The sequence below is a fragment of the Lissotriton vulgaris genome, chromosome 1_1 (genome assembly GCF_964263255.1).
Source record: "Lissotriton vulgaris chromosome 1_1, aLisVul1.2, whole genome shotgun sequence".
Classification (NCBI taxonomy): domain Eukaryota; kingdom Metazoa; phylum Chordata; class Amphibia; order Caudata; family Salamandridae; genus Lissotriton; species Lissotriton vulgaris.
This window is the reverse complement of record NC_141685.1, coordinates 231,845,072-231,862,434: the sequence shown is the minus strand read 5'-3', so window position 1 is coordinate 231,862,434 and position 17,363 is coordinate 231,845,072. Positions and strand designations below refer to the sequence as shown.

Sequence of the window (17,363 nt, the reverse complement as noted above, 5' to 3'; positions counted from 1 at the left end):
CGCATTCTCCATTATAAAATTTGCATACATTTTATTTTTAACTTGTCATTGCCAAGGTCATTGCAGAGTAAGAACAGAAAAATCACAGATGGCTTTCAAATATGGTCTCATTATAACAACTAAAGTGGTTTAATCAAAAAGGTTCAGGTATTCTTTAGCATGTGAGAGGAATTTGAATTCTCATGCAATCTCAAAATGAAGTTCTCACAACTTCCGTTTTCATTTTCTCCTATTTTTTTTGACACTCTGTCCTCTGAAGGATGTATAAATCTGGCTTTCCTTGCAAAACAAGAGTAGAGGAATATCCAGGATTTGATTTTCTTCACAAAAAGGGATTGGTCTGCATACTGTCTTAAGGAGGGAGCCCGGCTAGCTCAGTCGGTAGAGCATGAGACTCTTAATCTCAGGGTCGTGGTTCGAGCCCCACGTTGGGCGAAAATGAGTAATTTTTGCCTGAATATTGCATTGACTCTCATAATATGGAGATTAATCTTGCATTAGACCTGCAATAACTCCCAAAAATTGTCCAGGAATGGATTTCCTTCATAAAAAATGATTAGTCTGCATACCATCTTGAAGTTGGGAGCCCGGCTAGCTCAGTCGGTAGAGCATGAGACTCTTAATCTCAGGGTCGTGGGTTCGAGCCCCACATTGGGCGAAAATTAGTAATTTTTGCTGGACTCTCATAATCTCATGATTATTCTTGCATTAGACATGCAATAGATATCAAAAATGGTATCTCCCTTGGTTTCTCATTGGTGGGAAATTTAACTTCAAGATTAGGTAGGGTATGAGTCTAGATGAACACACCACAATATCACTCATATTCGAGTAGTAAACAGGCCAACCTGAACTGTAAAACATCCCATAAGTGGAGGTAAGGCATAAATTAGGAGTGAACTGAACACTGTTATGGGCAATTGGACTTCAAATAAAGTGTGGAAGGCAGTGAGGTTACTTTTTTCATGTTATGCAGATTAAACACACAGGGGAATTAGCTCAAATGGTAGAGCGCTGGCTTAGCATGCGAGAGGTAGTGGGATCGATGCCCGCATTCTCCATTATAAAATTTGCATACATTTTATTTTTAACTTGTCATTGCCAAGGTCATTGCAGAGTAAGAACAGAAAAATCACAGATGGCTTTCAAATATGGTCTCATTATAACAACTAAAGTGGTTTAATCAAAAGGGTTCAGGTATTCTTTAGCATGTGAGAGGAATTTGAATTCTTATGCAATCTCAAAATGAAGTTCTCACAACTTCCGTTTTCATTTTCTCTTATTTTTTTTGACACTCTGTCCTCTGAAGGATGTATAAATCTGGCTTTCCTTGCAAAACAAGAGTAGAGGAATATCCAGGATTTGATTTTCTTCACAAAAAGGGATTGGTCTGCATACTGTCTTAAGGAGGGAACCCGGCTAGCTCAGTCGGTAGAGCATGAGACTCTTAATCTCAGGGTTGTGGGTTCGAGCCCCACGTTGGGCGAAAACGAGTATTTTTTGCCTGAATATTGCATTGACTCTCATAATATGGAGATTAATCTTGCATTAGACATGCAATAACTCCCAAAAATTGTCCAGGAATGGATTTCCTTCATAAAAAATGATTAGTCTGCATACTATCTTGAAGTGGGAGCCCAGCTAGCTCAGTCGGTAGAGCATGAGACTCTTAATCTCAGGGTCGTGGGTTCGAGCCCCACGTTGGGCGAAAATGAGTAATTTTTGCTGGATTATTGCATTGACTCTCATAATCTTGTGATTATTCTTGCATTAGACATGCAATAACTATCAAAAATGGTATCTCCCTTGGTTTCTCATTGGTGGGAAATTTAACTTCAAGATTAGCTAGGGTATGAGTCTAGATGAACACACCGCAATATCACTCATATTCGAGTAGTAAACAGGCCAACCTGAACTGTAAAACATCCCATAAGTGGAGGTAAGGCATAAGTTAGGAGTGAACTTAACACTGTTATGGGCAATTGGACTTCAAATAAAGTGTGGAAGGCAGTAAGGTTACTTTTTTCATGTTATGCAGATTAAACACACAGGGGAATTAGCTCAAATGGTAGAGCGCTCGCTTAGCATGCGAGAGGTAGCGGGATCGATGCCCGCATTCTCCATTATAAAATTTGCATACATTTTATTTTTAACTTGTCATTGCCAAGGTCATTGCAGAGTAAGAACAGAAAAATCACAGATGGCTTTCAAATATGGTCTCATTATCACAACTAAAGTGGTTTAATCAAAAGGGTTCAGGTATTCTTTAGCATGTGAGAGGAATTTGAATTCTTATGCAATCTCAAAATGAAGTTCTCACAACTTTCATTTTCATTTTCTCTTATTTTTTTTGACACTCTGTCCTCTGAAGGATGTATAAATCTGGCTTTCCTTGCAAAACAAGAGTAGAGGAATATCCAGGATTTGATTTTACTTCACAAAAAGGGATCGGTCTGCATACTGTCTTAAGGAGGGAACCTGGCTAGCTCAGTCGGTAGAGCATGAGACTCTTAATCTCAGGGTCGTGGGTTCGAGCCCCACGTTGGGCAAAAATGAGTAATTTTTGCCTGAATATTGCATTGACTCTCATAATATGGAGATTAATCTTGCATTAGACATGCAATAACTCCCAAAAATTGTCCAGGAATGGATTTCCTTCATAAAAAATGATTAGTCTGCATACTATCTTGAAGTGGGAGCCCGGCTATCTCAGTCGGTAGAGCATGAGACTCTTAATTTCAGGGTCGTGGGTTCGAGCCCCACGTTGGGCGAAAATGAGTAATTTTTGCTGGATTATTGCATTGACTCTCATAATCTGGTGAATATTTTTGCATTAGACATGCAATGACTATCAAAAATGGTATCTCCCTTGGTTTCTCATTGGTGGGAAATTTAACTTCAAGATTAGGTAGGGTATGAGTCTAGATGAACACACCACAATATCACTCATATTCGAGTAGTAAACAGGCCAACCTGAACTGTAAAACATCCCATAAGTGGAGGTAAGGCATAAGTTAGGAGTGAACTGAACACTGTTATGGGCAATTGGACTTCAAATAAAGTGTGGAAGGCAGTGAGGTTACTTTTTCATGTTATGCAGATTAAACACACAGGCGAATTAGCTCAAATGGTATAGCGCTCGCTTAGCATGCGAGAGGTAGCGGGATCGATGCCCGCATTCTCCATTATAAAATTTGCATACATTTTATTTTTAACTTGTCATTGCCAAGGTCATTGCAGAGTAAGAACAGAAAAATCACAGATGGCTTTCAAATATGGTCTCATTATAACAACTAAAGTGGTTTAATCAAAAGGGTTCAGGTATTCTTTAGCATGTGAGAGGAATTTGAATTCTTATGCAATCTCAAAATGAAGTTCTCACAACTTCCATTTTCATTTTCTCTTATTGTTTTTGACACTCTGTCCTCTGAAGGATGTATAAATCTGGCTTTCCTTGCAAAACAAGAGTAGAGGAATATCCAGGATTTGATTTTACTTCACAAAAAGGGATTGGTCTGCATACTGTCTTAAGGAGGGAACCCGGCTAGCTCAGTCGGTAGAGCATGGGACTCTTAATCTCAGGGTCATGGGTTCGAGCACCACGTTGGGCAAAAACGAGTAATTTTGCCTGAATATTGCATTGACTCTCATAATATGGAGATTAATCTTGCATTAGACATGCAATAACTCCCAACAATTGTCCAGGAATGGATTTCCTTCATAAAAAAATGATTAGTCTGCATACTATCTTGTAGTGGGAGCCCGGCTAGCTCAGTCGGTAGAGTATTAGACTCTTAATCTCAGGGTCGTGGGTTCGAGCCCAACGTTGGGCGAAAATGAGTAATTTTTGCTGGATTATTGCATTGACTCTCATAATCTGGTGAATATTCTTGCATTAGACATGCAATAACTATCAAAAATGGTATCTCTCTTGGTTTCTCATTGGTGGGAAATTTAACTTCAAGATTAGGTAGGGTATGAGTCTAGATGAACACACCACAATATCACTCATATTCGAGTAGTAAACAGGCCAACCTGAACTGTAAAACATCCCATAAGTGGAGGTAAGGCATAAGTTAGGAGTGAACTGAACACTGTTATGGGCAATTGGACTTCAAATAAAGTGTGGAAGGCAGTGAGGTTACTTTTTCATGTTATGCAGATTAAACACACAGGCGAATTAGCTCAAATGGTATAGCGCTCGCTTAGCATGCGAGAGGTAGCGGGATCGATGCCCGCATTCTCCATTATAAAATTTGCATACATTTTATTTTTAACTTGTCATTGCCAAGGTCATTGCAGAGTAAGAACAGAAAAATCACAGATGGCTTTCAAATATGGTCTCATTATAACAACTAAAGTGGTTTAATCAAAAGGGTTCAGGTATTCTTTAGCATGTGAGAGGAATTTGAATTCTCATGCAATCTCAAAATGAAGTTCTCACAACTTCCGTTTTCATTTTCTCCTATTTTTTTTGACACTCTGTCCTCTGAAGGATGTATAAATCTGGCTTTCCTTGCAAAACAAGAGTAGAGGAATATCCAGGATTTGATTTTCTTCACAAAAAGGGATTGGTCTGCATACTGTCTTAAGGAGGGAGCCCGGCTAGCTCAGTCGGTAGAGCATGAGACTCTTAATCTCAGGGTCGTGGTTCGAGCCCCACGTTGGGCGAAAATGAGTAATTTTTGCCTGAATATTGCATTGACTCTCATAATATGGAGATTAATCTTGCATTAGACCTGCAATAACTCCCAAAAATTGTCCTGGAATGGATTTCCTTCATAAAAAATGATTAGTCTGCATACCATCTTGAAGTTGGGAGCTCGGCTAGCTCAGTCGGTAGAGCATGAGACTCTTAATCTCAGGGTCGTGGGTTCGAGCCCCACATTGGGCGAAAATTAGTAATTTTTGCTGGACTCTCATAATCTCATGATTATTCTTGCATTAGACATGCAATAACTATCAAAAATGGTATCTCCCTTGGTTTCTCATTGGTGGGAAATTTAACTTCAAGATTAGGTAGGGTATGAGTCTAGATGAACACACCACAATATCACTCATATTCGAGTAGTAAACAGGCCAACCTGAACTGTAAAACATCCCATAAGTGGAGGTAAGGCATAAGTTAGGAGTGAACTGAACACTGTTATGGGCAATTGGACTTCAAATAAAGTGTGGAAGGCAGTGAGGTTACTTTTTTCATGTTATGCAGATTAAACACACAGGGGAATTAGCTCAAATGGTAGAGCGCTGGCTTAGCATGCGAGAGGTAGTGGGATCGATGCCCGCATTCTCCATTATAAAATTTGCATACATTTTATTTTTAACTTGTCATTGCCAAGGTCATTGCAGAGTAAGAACAGAAAAATCACAGATGGCTTTCAAATATGGTCTCATTATAACAACTAAAGTGGTTTAATCAAAAGGGTTCAGGTATTCTTTAGCATGTGAGAGGAATTTGAATTCTTATGCAATCTCAAAATGAAGTTCTCACAACTTCCGTTTTCATTTTCTCTTATTTTTTTTGACACTCTGTCCTCTGAAGGATGTATAAATCTGGCTTTCCTTGCAAAACAAGAGTAGAGGAATATCCAGGATTTGATTTTCTTCACAAAAAGGGATTGGTCTGCATACTGTCTTAAGGAGGGAACCCGGCTAGCTCAGTCGGTAGAGCATGAGACTCTTAATCTCAGGGTTGTGGGTTCGAGCCCCACGTTGGGCGAAAACGAGTATTTTTTGCCTGAATATTGCATTGACTCTCATAATATGGAGATTAATCTTGCATTAGACATGCAATAACTCCCAAAAATTGTCCAGGAATGGATTTCCTTCATAAAAAATGATTAGTCTGCATACTATCTTGAAGTGGGAGCCCGGCTAGCTCAGTCGGTAGAGCATGAGACTCTTAATCTCAGGGTCGTGGGTTCGAGCCCCACGTTGGGCGAAAATGAGTAATTTTTGCTGGATTATTGCATTGACTCTCATAATCTTGTGATTATTCTTGCATTAGACATGCAATAACTATCAAAAATGGTATCTCCCTTGGTTTCTCATTGGTGGGAAATTTAACTTCAAGATTAGCTAGGGTATGAGTCTAGATGAACACACCGCAATATCACTCATATTCGAGTAGTAAACAGGCCAACCTGAACTGTAAAACATCCCATAAGTGGAGGTAAGGCATAAGTTAGGAGTGAACTTAACACTGTTATGGGCAATTAGACTTCAAATAAAGTGTGGAAGGCAGTAAGGTTACTTTTTTCATGTTATGCAGATTAAACACACAGGGGAATTAGCTCAAATGGTAGAGCGCTCGCTTAGCATGCGAGAGGTAGCGGGATCGATGCCCGCATTCTCCATTATAAAATTTGCATACATTTTATTTTTAACTTGTCATTGCCAAGGTCATTGCAGAGTAAGAACAGAAAAATCACAGATGGCTTTCAAATATGGTCTCATTATAACAACTAAAGTGGTTTAATCAAAAGGGTTCAGGTATTCTTTAGCATGTGAGAGGAATTTGAATTCTTATGCAATCTCAAAATGAAGTTCTCACAACTTCCATTTTCATTTTCTCTTATTTTTTTGACACTCTGTCCTCTGAAGGATGTATAAATCTGGCTTTCCTTGCAAAACAAGAGTAGAGGAATATCCAGGATTTGATTTTCTTCACAAAAAGGGATTGGTCTGCATCCTGTCTTAAGGAGGGAACCCGGCTAGCTCAGTCGGTAGAGCATGAGACTCTTAATCTCAGGGTCGTGGGTTCGAGCCCCACGTTGGGCGAAAACGAGTAATTTTTGCCTGAATATTGCATTGACTCTCATAATATGGAGATTAATCTTGCATTAGACATGCAATAACTCCCAAAAATTGTCCAGGAATGGATTTCCTTCATAAAAAATGATTAGTCTGCATACCATCTTGAAGTTGGGAGCCCGGCTAGCTCAGTCGGTAGAGCATGAGACTCTTAATCTCAGGGTCGTGGGTTCGAGCCCCACATTGGGCGAAAATGAGTAATTTTTGATGGACTCTCATAATCTGGTGATTATTCTTGCATTAGACATGCAATAACTATCAAAAATGGTATCTCCCTTGGTTTCTCATTGGTGGGAAATTTAACTTCAAGATTAGGTAGGGTATGAGTCTAGATGAACACACCACAATATCACTCATATTCGAGTAGTAAACAGGCCAACCTGAACTGTAAAACATCCCATAAGTGGAGGTAAGGCATAAGTTAGGAGTGAACTGAACACTGTTATGGGCAATTGGACTTCAAATAAAGTGTGGAAGGCAGTGAGGTTACTTTTTTCATGTTATGCAGATTAAACACACAGGGGAATTAGCTCAAATGGTAGAGCGCTTGCTTAGCATGTGAGAGGTAGCGGGATCGATGCCCGCTTTCTCCATTATAAAATTTGCATACATTTTATTTTTAACTTGTCATTGCCAAAGTCATTGCAGAGTAAGAACAGAAAAATCACAGATGGCTTTCAAATATGGTCTCATTATAACAACTAAAGTGGTTTAATCAAAAGGGTTCTGGTATTCTTTAGCATGTGAGAGGAATTTGAATTCTTATGCAATCTCAAAATGAAGTTCTCACAACTTCCGTTTTCATTTTCTCTTATTTTTTTTGACACTCTGTCCTCTGAAGGATGTATAAATCTGGCTTTCCTTGCAAAACAAGAGTAGAGGAATATCCAGGATTTGATTTTCTTCACAAAAAGGGATTGGTCTGTATACTGTCTTAAGGAGGGAACCCGGCTAGCTCAGTCGGTAGAGCATGAGACTCTTAATCTCAGGGTCGTGGGTTCGGGCCCCACGTTGGGCGAAAACGAGTATTTTTTGCCTGAATATTGCATTGACTCTCATAATATGGAGATTAATCTTGCATTAGACATGCAATAACTCCCAAAAATTGTCCAGGAATGGATTTCCTTCATAAAAAATGATTAGTCTGCATACCATCTTGAAGTGGGAGCCCTGCTAGCTCAGTCCGTAGAGCATGAGACTCTTAATCTCAGGGTCGTGGGTTTGAGCCCCACGTTGGGCGAAAACGAGTATTTTTTGCCTGAATATTGCATTGACTCTCATAATATGGAGATTAATCTTGCATTAGACATGCAATAACTCCCAAAAATTGCCCAGGAATGGATTTCCTTCATAAAAAATGATTAGTCTGCATACCATCTTGAAGTGGGAGCCCTGCTAGCTCAGTCCGTAGAGCATGAGACTCTTAATCTCAGGGTCGTGGGTTTGAGCCCCACGTTGGGCGAAAATGAGTCATTTTTGCTGGATTATTGCATTGACTCTCATAATCTGGTGAATATTCTTGCATTAGACATGCAATAACTATCAAAAATGGTATCACCCTTGGTTTCTCATTGGTGGGAAATTTAACTTCAAGATTAGCTAGGGTATGAGTCTAGATGAACACACCACAATATCACTCATATTCGAGTAGTAAACAGGCCAACCTGAACTGTAAAACATCCCATAAGTGAAGGTAAGGCATAAGTTAGGAGTGAACTGAACACTGTTATGGGCAATTGGACTTCAAATAATGTGTGGAAGGCAGTGAGGTTACTTTTTTAATGTTATGCAGATCAAACACACAGGGGAATTAGCTCAAATGGTAGAGCGCTCGCTTAGCATGCGAGAGGTAGCAGGATCGATGCCCGCATTCTCCATTATAAAATTTGCATACATTTTATTTTTAACTTGTCATTGCCAAGGTCATTGCAGATTAAGAACAGAAAAATCACAGATGGCTTTCAAATATGGTCTCATTATAACAACTAAAGTGGTTTAATCAAAAGGGTTCAGGTATTCTTTAGCATGTGAGAGGAATTTGAATTCTTATGCAATCTCAAAATGAAGTTCTCACAACTTCCGTTTTCATTTTCTCTTATTTTTTTTTGACACTCTGTCCTCTGAAGGATGTATAAATCTGGCTTTCCTTGCAAAACAAGAGTAGAGGAATATCCAGGATTTGATTTTCTTCACAAAAAGGGATTGGTCTGCATCCTGTCTTAAGGAAGGAACCCGGCTAGCTCAGTCGGTAGAGCATGAGACTCTTAATCTCAGGGTCGTGGGTTCGAGCCCCACGTTGGGCGAAAACGAGTAATTTTTGCCTGAATATTGCATTGACTCTCATAATATGGATATTAATCTTGCATTAGACATGCAATAACTCCCAAAAATTGTCCAGGAATGGATTTCCTTCATAAAAAATGATTAGTCTGCATACCATCTTGAAGTTGGGAGCCCGGCTAGCTCAGTCGGTAGAGCATGAGACTCTTAATCTCAGGGTCGTGGGTTCGAGCCCCACATTGGGCGAAAATGAGTAATTTTTGCTGGACTCCCATAATCTGGTGATTATTCTTGCATTAGCCATGCAATAACTATCAAAAATGGTATCTCCCTTGGTTTCTCATTGGTGGGAAATTTAACTTCAAGATTAGGTAGGGTATGAGTCTAGATGAACACACCACAATATCACTCATATTCGAGTAGTAAACAGGCCAACCTGAACTGTAAAACATCCCATAAGTGGAGGTAAGGCATAAGTTAGGAGTGAACTGAACACTGTTATGGGCAATTGGACTTCAAATAAAGTGTGGAAGGCAGTGAGGTTACTTTTTTCATGTTATGCAGATTAAACACACAGGGGAATTAGCTCAAATGGTAGAGCGCTCGCTTAGCATGCGAGAGGTAGCGGGATCGATGCCCGCATTCTCCATTATAAAATTTGCATACATTTTATTTTTAACTTGTCATTGCCAAAGTCATTGCAGAGTAAGAACAGAAAAATCACAGATGGCTTTCAAATATGGTCTCATTATAACAACTAAAGTGGTTTAATCAAAAGGGTTCTGGTATTCTTTAGCATGTGAGAGGAATTTGAATTCTTATGCAATTTCAAAATGAAGTTCTCACAACTTCCGTTTTCATTTTCTCTTATTTTTTTTGACACTCTGTCCTCTGAAGGATGTATAAATCTGGCTTTCCTTGCAAAACAAGAGTAGAGGAATATCCAGGATTTGATTTTCTTCACAAAAAGGGATTGGTCTGCATACTGTCTTAAGGAGGGAACCCGGCTAGCTCAGTCGGTAGAGCATGAGACTCTTAATCTCAGGGTCGTGGGTTCGAGCCCCACGTTGGGCGAAAACGAGTAATTTTTGCCTGAATATTGCATTGACTCTCATAATATGGAGATTAATCTTGCATTAGACCTGCAATAACTCCCAAAAATTGTCCAGGAATGGATTTCCTTCATAAAAAATAATTAGTCTGCATACCATCTTGAAGTGGGAGCCCGGCTAGCTCAGTCGGTAGAGCATGAGACTCTTAATCTCAGGGTCGTGGGTTTGAGCCCCACGTTGGGCGAAAATGAGTCATTTTTGCTGGATTATTGCATTGACTCTCATAATCTGGTGAATATTCTTGCATTAGACATGCAATAACTATCAAAAATGGTATCACCCTTGGTTTCTCATTGGTGGGAAATTTAACTTCAAGATTAGCTAGGGTATGAGTCTAGATGAACACACCACAATATCACTCATATTCGAGTAGTAAACAGGCCAACCTGAACTGTAAAACATCCCATAAGTGAAGGTAAGGCATAAGTTAGGAGTGAACTGAACACTGTTATGGGCAATTGGACTTCAAATAATGTGTGGAAGGCAGTGAGGTTACTTTTTTAATGTTATGCAGATTAAACACACAGGGGAATTAGCTCAAATGGTAGAGCGCTCGCTTAGCATGTGAGAGGTAGCGGGATCGATGCCCGCATTCTCCATTATAAAATTTGCATACATTTTATTTTTAACTTGTCATTGCCAAGGTCATTGCAGATTAAGAACAGAAAAATCACAGATGGCTTTCAAATATGGTCTCATTATAACAACTAAAGTGGTTTAATCAAAAGGGTTCAGGTATTCTTTAGCATGTGAGAGGAATTTGAATTCTTATGCAATCTCAAAATGAAGTTCTCACAACTTCCGTTTTCATTTTCTCTTATTTTTTTTTGACACTCTGTCCTCTGAAGGATGTATAAATCTGGCTTTCCTTGCAAAACAAGAGTAGAGGAATATCCAGGATTTGATTTTCTTCACAAAAAGGGATTGGTCTGCATACTGTCTTAAGGAGGGAACCCGGCTAGCTCAGTCGGTAGAGCATGAGACTCTTAATCTCAGGGTCGTGGGTTCGAACCCCATGTTGGGCGAAAACGAGTAATTTTTGCCTGAATATTGCATTGACTCTCATAATATGGAGATTAATCTTGCATTAGACCTGCAATAACTCCCAAAAATTGTCCAGGAATGGATTTCCTTCATAAAAAATGATTAGTCTGCATACCATCTTGAAGTGGGAGCCCGGCTAGCTTAGTCGGTAGAGCATGAGACTCTTAATCTCAGGGTCATGGGTTTGAGCCCCACGTTGGGCGAAAATGAGTAATTTTTGCTGGATTATTGCATTGACTCTCATAATCTGGTGAATATTCTTGCATTAGACATGCAATAACTATCAAAAATGGTATCTCCCTTGGTTTCTCATTGGTGGGAAATTTAACTTCAAGATTAGCTAGGGTATGAGTCTAGATGAACACACCACAATATCACTCATATTCGAGTAGTAAACAGGCCAACCTGAACTGTAAAACATCCCATAAGTGAAGGTAAGGCATAAGTTAGGAGTGAACTGAACACTGTTATGGGCAATTGGACTTCAAATAAAGTGTGGAAGGCAGTGAGGTTACTTTTTTCATGTTATGCAGATTAAACACACAGGGGAATTAGCTCAAATGGTAGAGCGCTCGCTTAGCATGCGAGAGGTAGCGGGATCGATGCCCGCATTCTCCATTATAAAATTTGCATACATTTTATTTTTAACTTGTCATTGCCAAGGTCATTGCAGAGTAAGAACAGAAAAATCACAGATGGCTTTCAAATATGGTCTCATTATAACAACTAAAGTGGTTTAATCAAAAGGGTTCTGGTATTCTTTAGCATGTGAGAGGAATTTGAATTCTTATGCAATCTCAAAATGAAGTTCTCACAACTTCCGTTTTCATTTTCTCTTATTTTTTTTGACACTCTGTCCTCTGAAGGATGTATAAATCTGGCTTTCCTTGCAAAACAAGAGTAGAGGAATATCCAGGATTTGATTTTCTTCACAAAAAGGGATTGGTCTGCATACTGTCTTAAGGAGGGAACCCGGCTAGCTCAGTCGGTAGAGCATGAGACTCTTAATCTCAGGGTCGTGGGTTCGGGCCCCACGTTGGGCGAAAACGAGTATTTTTTGCCTGAATATTGCATTGACTCTCATAATATGGAGATTAATCTTGCATTAGACATGCAATAACTCCCAAAAATTGTCCAGGAATGGATTTCCTTCATAAAAAATGATTAGTCTGCATACCATCTTGAAGTGGGAGCCCTGCTAGCTCAGTCCGTAGAGCATGAGACTCTTAATCTCAGGGTCGTGGGTTTGAGCCCCACGTTGGGCGAAAACGAGTATTTTTTGCCTGAATATTGCATTGACTCTCATAATATGGAGATTAATCTTGCATTAGACATGCAATAACTCCCAAAAATTGCCCAGGAATGGATTTCCTTCATAAAAAATGATTAGTCTGCATACCATCTTGAAGTGGGAGCCCTGCTAGCTCAGTCCGTAGAGCATGAGACTCTTAATCTCAGGGTCGTGGGTTTGAGCCCCACGTTGGGCAAAAATGAGTCATTTTTGCTGGATTATTGCATTGACTCTCATAATCTGGTGAATATTCTTGCATTAGACATGCAATAACTATCAAAAATGGTATAACCCTTGGTTTCTCATTGGTGGGAAATTTAACTTCAAGATTAGCTAGGGTATGAGTCTAGATGAACACACCACAATATCACTCATATTCGAGTAGTAAACAGGCCAACCTGAACTGTAAAACATCCCATAAGTGAAGGTAAGGCATAAGTTAGGAGTGAACTGAACACTGTTATGGGCAATTGGACTTCAAATAATGTGTGGAAGGCAGTGAGGTTACTTTTTTAATGTTATGCAGATCAAACACACAGGGGAATTAGCTCAAATGGTAGAGCGCTCGCTTAGCATGCGAGAGGTAGCGGGATCGATGCCCGCATTCTCCATTATAAAATTTGCATACATTTTATTTTTAACTTGTCATTGCCAAGGTCATTGCAGATTAAGAACAGAAAAATCACAGATGGCTTTCAAATATGGTCTCATTATAACAACTAAAGTGGTTTAATCAAAAGGGTTCAGGTATTCTTTAGCATGTGAGAGGAATTTGAATTCTTATGCAATCTCAAAATGAAGTTCTCACAACTTCCGTTTTCATTTTCTCTTATTTTTTTTTGACACTCTGTCCTCTGAAGGATGTATAAATCTGGCTTTCCTTGCAAAACAAGAGTAGAGGAATATCCAGGATTTGATTTTCTTCACAAAAAGGGATTGGTCTGCATCCTGTCTTAAGGAGGGAACCCGGCTAGCTCAGTCGGTAGAGCATGAGACTCTTAATCTCAGGGTCGTGGGTTCGAGCCCCACGTTGGGCGAAAACGAGTAATTTTTGCCTGAATATTGCATTGACTCTCATAATATGGATATTAATCTTGCATTAGACATGCAATAACTCCCAAAAATTGTCCAGGAATGGATTTCCTTCATAAAAAATGAATAGTCTGCATACCATCTTGAAGTTGGGAGCCCGGCTAGCTCAGTCGGTAGAGCATGAGACTCTTAATCTCAGGGTCGTGGGTTCGAGCCCCACATTGGGCGAAAATGAGTAATTTTTGCTGGACTCCCATAATCTGGTGATTATTCTTGCATTAGCCATGCAATAACTATCAAAAATGGTATCTCCCTTAGTTTCTCATTGGTGGGAAATTTAACTTCAAGATTAGGTAGGGTATGAGTCTAGATGAACACACCACAATATCACTCATATTCGAGTAGTAAACAGGCCAACCTGAACTGTAAAACATCCCATAAGTGGAGGTAAGGCATAAGTTAGGAGTGAACTGAACACTGTTATGGGCAATTGGACTTCAAATAAAGTGTGGAAGGCAGTGAGGTTACTTTTTTCATGTTATGCAGATTAAACACACAGGGGAATTAGCTCAAATGGTAGAGCGCTCGCTTAGCATGCGAGAGGTAGCGGGATCGATGCCCGCATTCTCCATTATAAAATTTGCATACATTTTATTTTTAACTTGTCATTGCCAAAGTCATTGCAGAGTAAGAACAGAAAAATCACAGATGGCTTTCAAATATGGTCTCATTATAACAACTAAAGTGGTTTAATCAAAAGGGTTCTGGTATTCTTTAGCATGTGAGAGGAATTTGAATTCTTATGCAATTTCAAAATGAAGTTCTCACAACTTCCGTTTTCATTTTCTCTTATTTTTTTTGACACTCTGTCCTCTGAAGGATGTATAAATCTGGCTTTCCTTGCAAAACAAGAGTAGAGGAATATCCAGGATTTGATTTTCTTCACAAAAAGGGATTGGTCTGCATAATGTCTTAAGGAGGGAACCCGGCTAGCTCAGTCGGTAGAGCATGAGACTCTTAATCTCAGGGTCGTGGGTTCGAGCCCCACGTTGGGCGAAAACGAGTAATTTTTGCCTGAATATTGCATTGACTCTCATAATATGGAGATTAATCTTGCATTAGACCTGCAATAACTCCCAAAAATTGTCCAGGAATGGATTTCCTTCATAAAAAATAATTAGTCTGCATACCATCTTGAAGTGGGAGCCCGGCTAGCTCAGTCGGTAGAGCATGAGACTCTTAATCTCAGGGTCGTGGGTTTGAGCCCCACGTTGGGCGAAAATGAGTCATTTTTGCTGGATTATTGCATTGACTCTCATAATCTGGTGAATATTCTTGCATTAGACATGCAATAACTATCAAAAATGGTATCACCCTTGGTTTCTCATTGGTGGGAAATTTAACTTCAAGATTAGCTAGGGTATGAGTCTAGATGAACACACCACAATATCACTCATATTCGAGTAGTAAACAGGCCAACCTGAACTGTAAAACATCCCATAAGTGAAGGTAAGGCATAAATTAGGAGTGAACTGAACACTGTTATGGGCAATTGGACTTCAAATAATGTGTGGAAGGCAGTGAGGTTACTTTTTTAATGTTATGCAGATTAAACACACAGGGGAATTAGCTCAAATGGTAGAGCGCTCGCTTAGCATGCGAGAGGTAGCGGGATCGATGCCCGCATTCTCCATTATAAAATTTGCATACATTTTATTTTTAACTTGTCATTGCCAAGGTCATTGCAGATTAAGAACAGAAAAATCACAGATGGCTTTCAATTATGGTCTTATTATAACAACTAAAGTGGTTTAATCAAAAGGGTTCAGGTATTCTTTAGCATGTGAGAGGAATTTGAATTCTTATGCAATCTCAAAATGAAGTTCTCACAACTTCCGTTTTCATTTTCTCTTATTTTTTTTTGACACTCTGTCCTCTGAAGGATGTATAAATCTGGCTTTCCTTGCAAAACAAGAGTAGAGGAATATCCAGGATTTGATTTTCTTCACAAAAAGGGATTGGTCTGCATACTGTCTTAAGGAGGGAACCCGGCTAGCTCAGTCGGTAGAGCATGAGACTCTTAATCTCAGGGTCGTGGGTTCGAGCCCCATGTTGGGCGAAAACGAGTAATTTTTGCCTGAATATTGCATTGACTCTCATAATATGGAGATTAATCTTGCATTAGACCTGCAATAACTCCCAAAAATTGTCCAGGAATGGATTTCCTTCATAAAAAATGATTAGTCTGCATACCATCTTGAAGTGGGAGCCCGGCTAGCTTAGTCGGTAGAGCATGAGACTCTTAATCTCAGGGTCATGGGTTTGAGCCCCACGTTGGGCGAAAATGAGTAATTTTTGCTGGATTATTGCATTGACTCTCATAATCTGGTGAATATTCTTGCATTAGACATGCAATAACTATCAAAAATGGTATCTCCCTTAGTTTCTCATTGGTGGGAAATTTAACTTCAAGATTAGCTAGGGTATGAGTCTAGATGAACACACCACAATATCACTCATATTCGAGTAGTAAACAGGCCAACCTGAACTGTAAAACATCCCATAAGTGAAGGTAAGGCATAAGTTAGGAGTGAACTGAACACTGTTATGGGCAATTGGACTTCAAATAAAGTGTGGAAGGCAGTGAGGTTACTTTTTTCATGTTATGCAGATTAAACACACAGGGGAATTAGCTCAAATGGTAGAGCGCTCGCTTAGCATGCGAGAGGTAGCGGGATCGATGCCCGCATTCTCCATTATAAAATTTGCATACATTTTATTTTTAACTTGTCATTGCCAAGGTCATTGCAGAGTAAGAACAGAAAAATCACAGATGGCTTTCATATATGGTCTCATTATAACAACTAAAGTGGTTTAATCAAAAGGGTTCAGGTATTCTTTAGCATGTGAGAGGAATTTGAATTCTTATGCAATCTCAAAATGAAGTTCTCACAACTTCCATTTTAATTTTCTCTTATTTTTTTTGACCCTCTGTCCTCTGAAGGATGTATAAATCTGGCTTTCCTTGCAAAACAAGAGTAGAGGAATATCCAGGATTTGATTTTCATCACAAAAAGGGATTGGTCTGCATACTGTGTTAAGGAGGGACCCCGGCTAGCTCAGTCGGTAGAGCATGAGACTCTTAATCTCAGGGTTGTGTGTTCGAGCCCCATGTTGGGCGAAAAAGAGTAAGTTTTGCCTGAATATTGCATTGACTCTCATAATATGGAGATTAATCTTGCATTAGATCTGCAATAACTCCTGAGAGAGCGCAATTTGAATATAAAGTATATCGTAGCCATATTTAGACGTATATGTTATAAACGTAGGAATGAAACACATATCGTAATGTAAAGTTGACGATAATAGCATAAAGGCCAACTAACGTGATAACATGGTATAGGAAATGTAAATGTATTCACGTGTTAAACATGCATTAGATTTAGAAGGCCCGTATACATAATGAGTAAACATAGAAATGTGTAGAAATGCTTAAGAAATGTAGAACGTGCACAGTAGAATTCGTGTACGTGTGTAACTTTATATGGAAAGACGTAGAGAAATGTAACGTGGATAAATGTATAAGAGAACTTACATAACGATGTAAACAAGGAGAATGCATAAGTTATACTCTACGCAGTCGTATTCTATGTATTATATATTCTATGTAAAATGTATTCAAGTATAACTAAGACTTTGCTAAAAGTACGAATATATAAATGTATGTTAAAGGTTACACTGTGTAGAAGGTTTTTGTAGGAATGCTGGAAGAGTTTAGGTCATTTGTG

The 17,363-nt window shown here is 39.2% G+C and overlaps 10 non-coding genes across 10 annotated transcripts; all 10 read left to right on the top strand.

Annotated features, from left to right (window-relative positions):
• The first annotated feature begins 1,635 nt into the window (after window positions 1-1,635).
• Window positions 1,636-1,708, top strand: TRNAK-CUU (transfer RNA lysine (anticodon CUU)). The gene has a single exon. It is a non-coding gene; the product is annotated as a tRNA-Lys (tRNA).
• Window positions 1,709-2,050: 342 nt separating this feature from the next.
• Window positions 2,051-2,123, top strand: TRNAA-AGC (transfer RNA alanine (anticodon AGC)). The gene has a single exon. It is a non-coding gene; the product is annotated as a tRNA-Ala (tRNA).
• Window positions 2,124-5,871: 3,748 nt separating this feature from the next.
• TRNAK-CUU (transfer RNA lysine (anticodon CUU)) lies at window positions 5,872-5,944 on the top strand. Its single transcript has one exon. It is a non-coding gene; the product is annotated as a tRNA-Lys (tRNA).
• Window positions 5,945-6,286: 342 nt separating this feature from the next.
• On the top strand, window positions 6,287-6,359 carry TRNAA-AGC (transfer RNA alanine (anticodon AGC)). Its single transcript has one exon. It is a non-coding gene; the product is annotated as a tRNA-Ala (tRNA).
• A 3,313-nt stretch (window positions 6,360-9,672) lies between these two features.
• Window positions 9,673-9,745, top strand: TRNAA-AGC (transfer RNA alanine (anticodon AGC)). Its single transcript has one exon. It is a non-coding gene; the product is annotated as a tRNA-Ala (tRNA).
• Window positions 9,746-11,797: 2,052 nt separating this feature from the next.
• TRNAA-AGC (transfer RNA alanine (anticodon AGC)) lies at window positions 11,798-11,870 on the top strand. The gene has a single exon. It is a non-coding gene; the product is annotated as a tRNA-Ala (tRNA).
• A 1,211-nt stretch (window positions 11,871-13,081) lies between these two features.
• On the top strand, window positions 13,082-13,154 carry TRNAA-AGC (transfer RNA alanine (anticodon AGC)). Its single transcript has one exon. It is a non-coding gene; the product is annotated as a tRNA-Ala (tRNA).
• A 979-nt stretch (window positions 13,155-14,133) lies between these two features.
• Window positions 14,134-14,206, top strand: TRNAA-AGC (transfer RNA alanine (anticodon AGC)). Its single transcript has one exon. It is a non-coding gene; the product is annotated as a tRNA-Ala (tRNA).
• Window positions 14,207-15,195: 989 nt separating this feature from the next.
• Window positions 15,196-15,268, top strand: TRNAA-AGC (transfer RNA alanine (anticodon AGC)). The gene has a single exon. It is a non-coding gene; the product is annotated as a tRNA-Ala (tRNA).
• Window positions 15,269-16,258: 990 nt separating this feature from the next.
• Window positions 16,259-16,331, top strand: TRNAA-AGC (transfer RNA alanine (anticodon AGC)). Its single transcript has one exon. It is a non-coding gene; the product is annotated as a tRNA-Ala (tRNA).
• The last annotated feature ends 1,032 nt before the right edge of the window (window positions 16,332-17,363 follow it).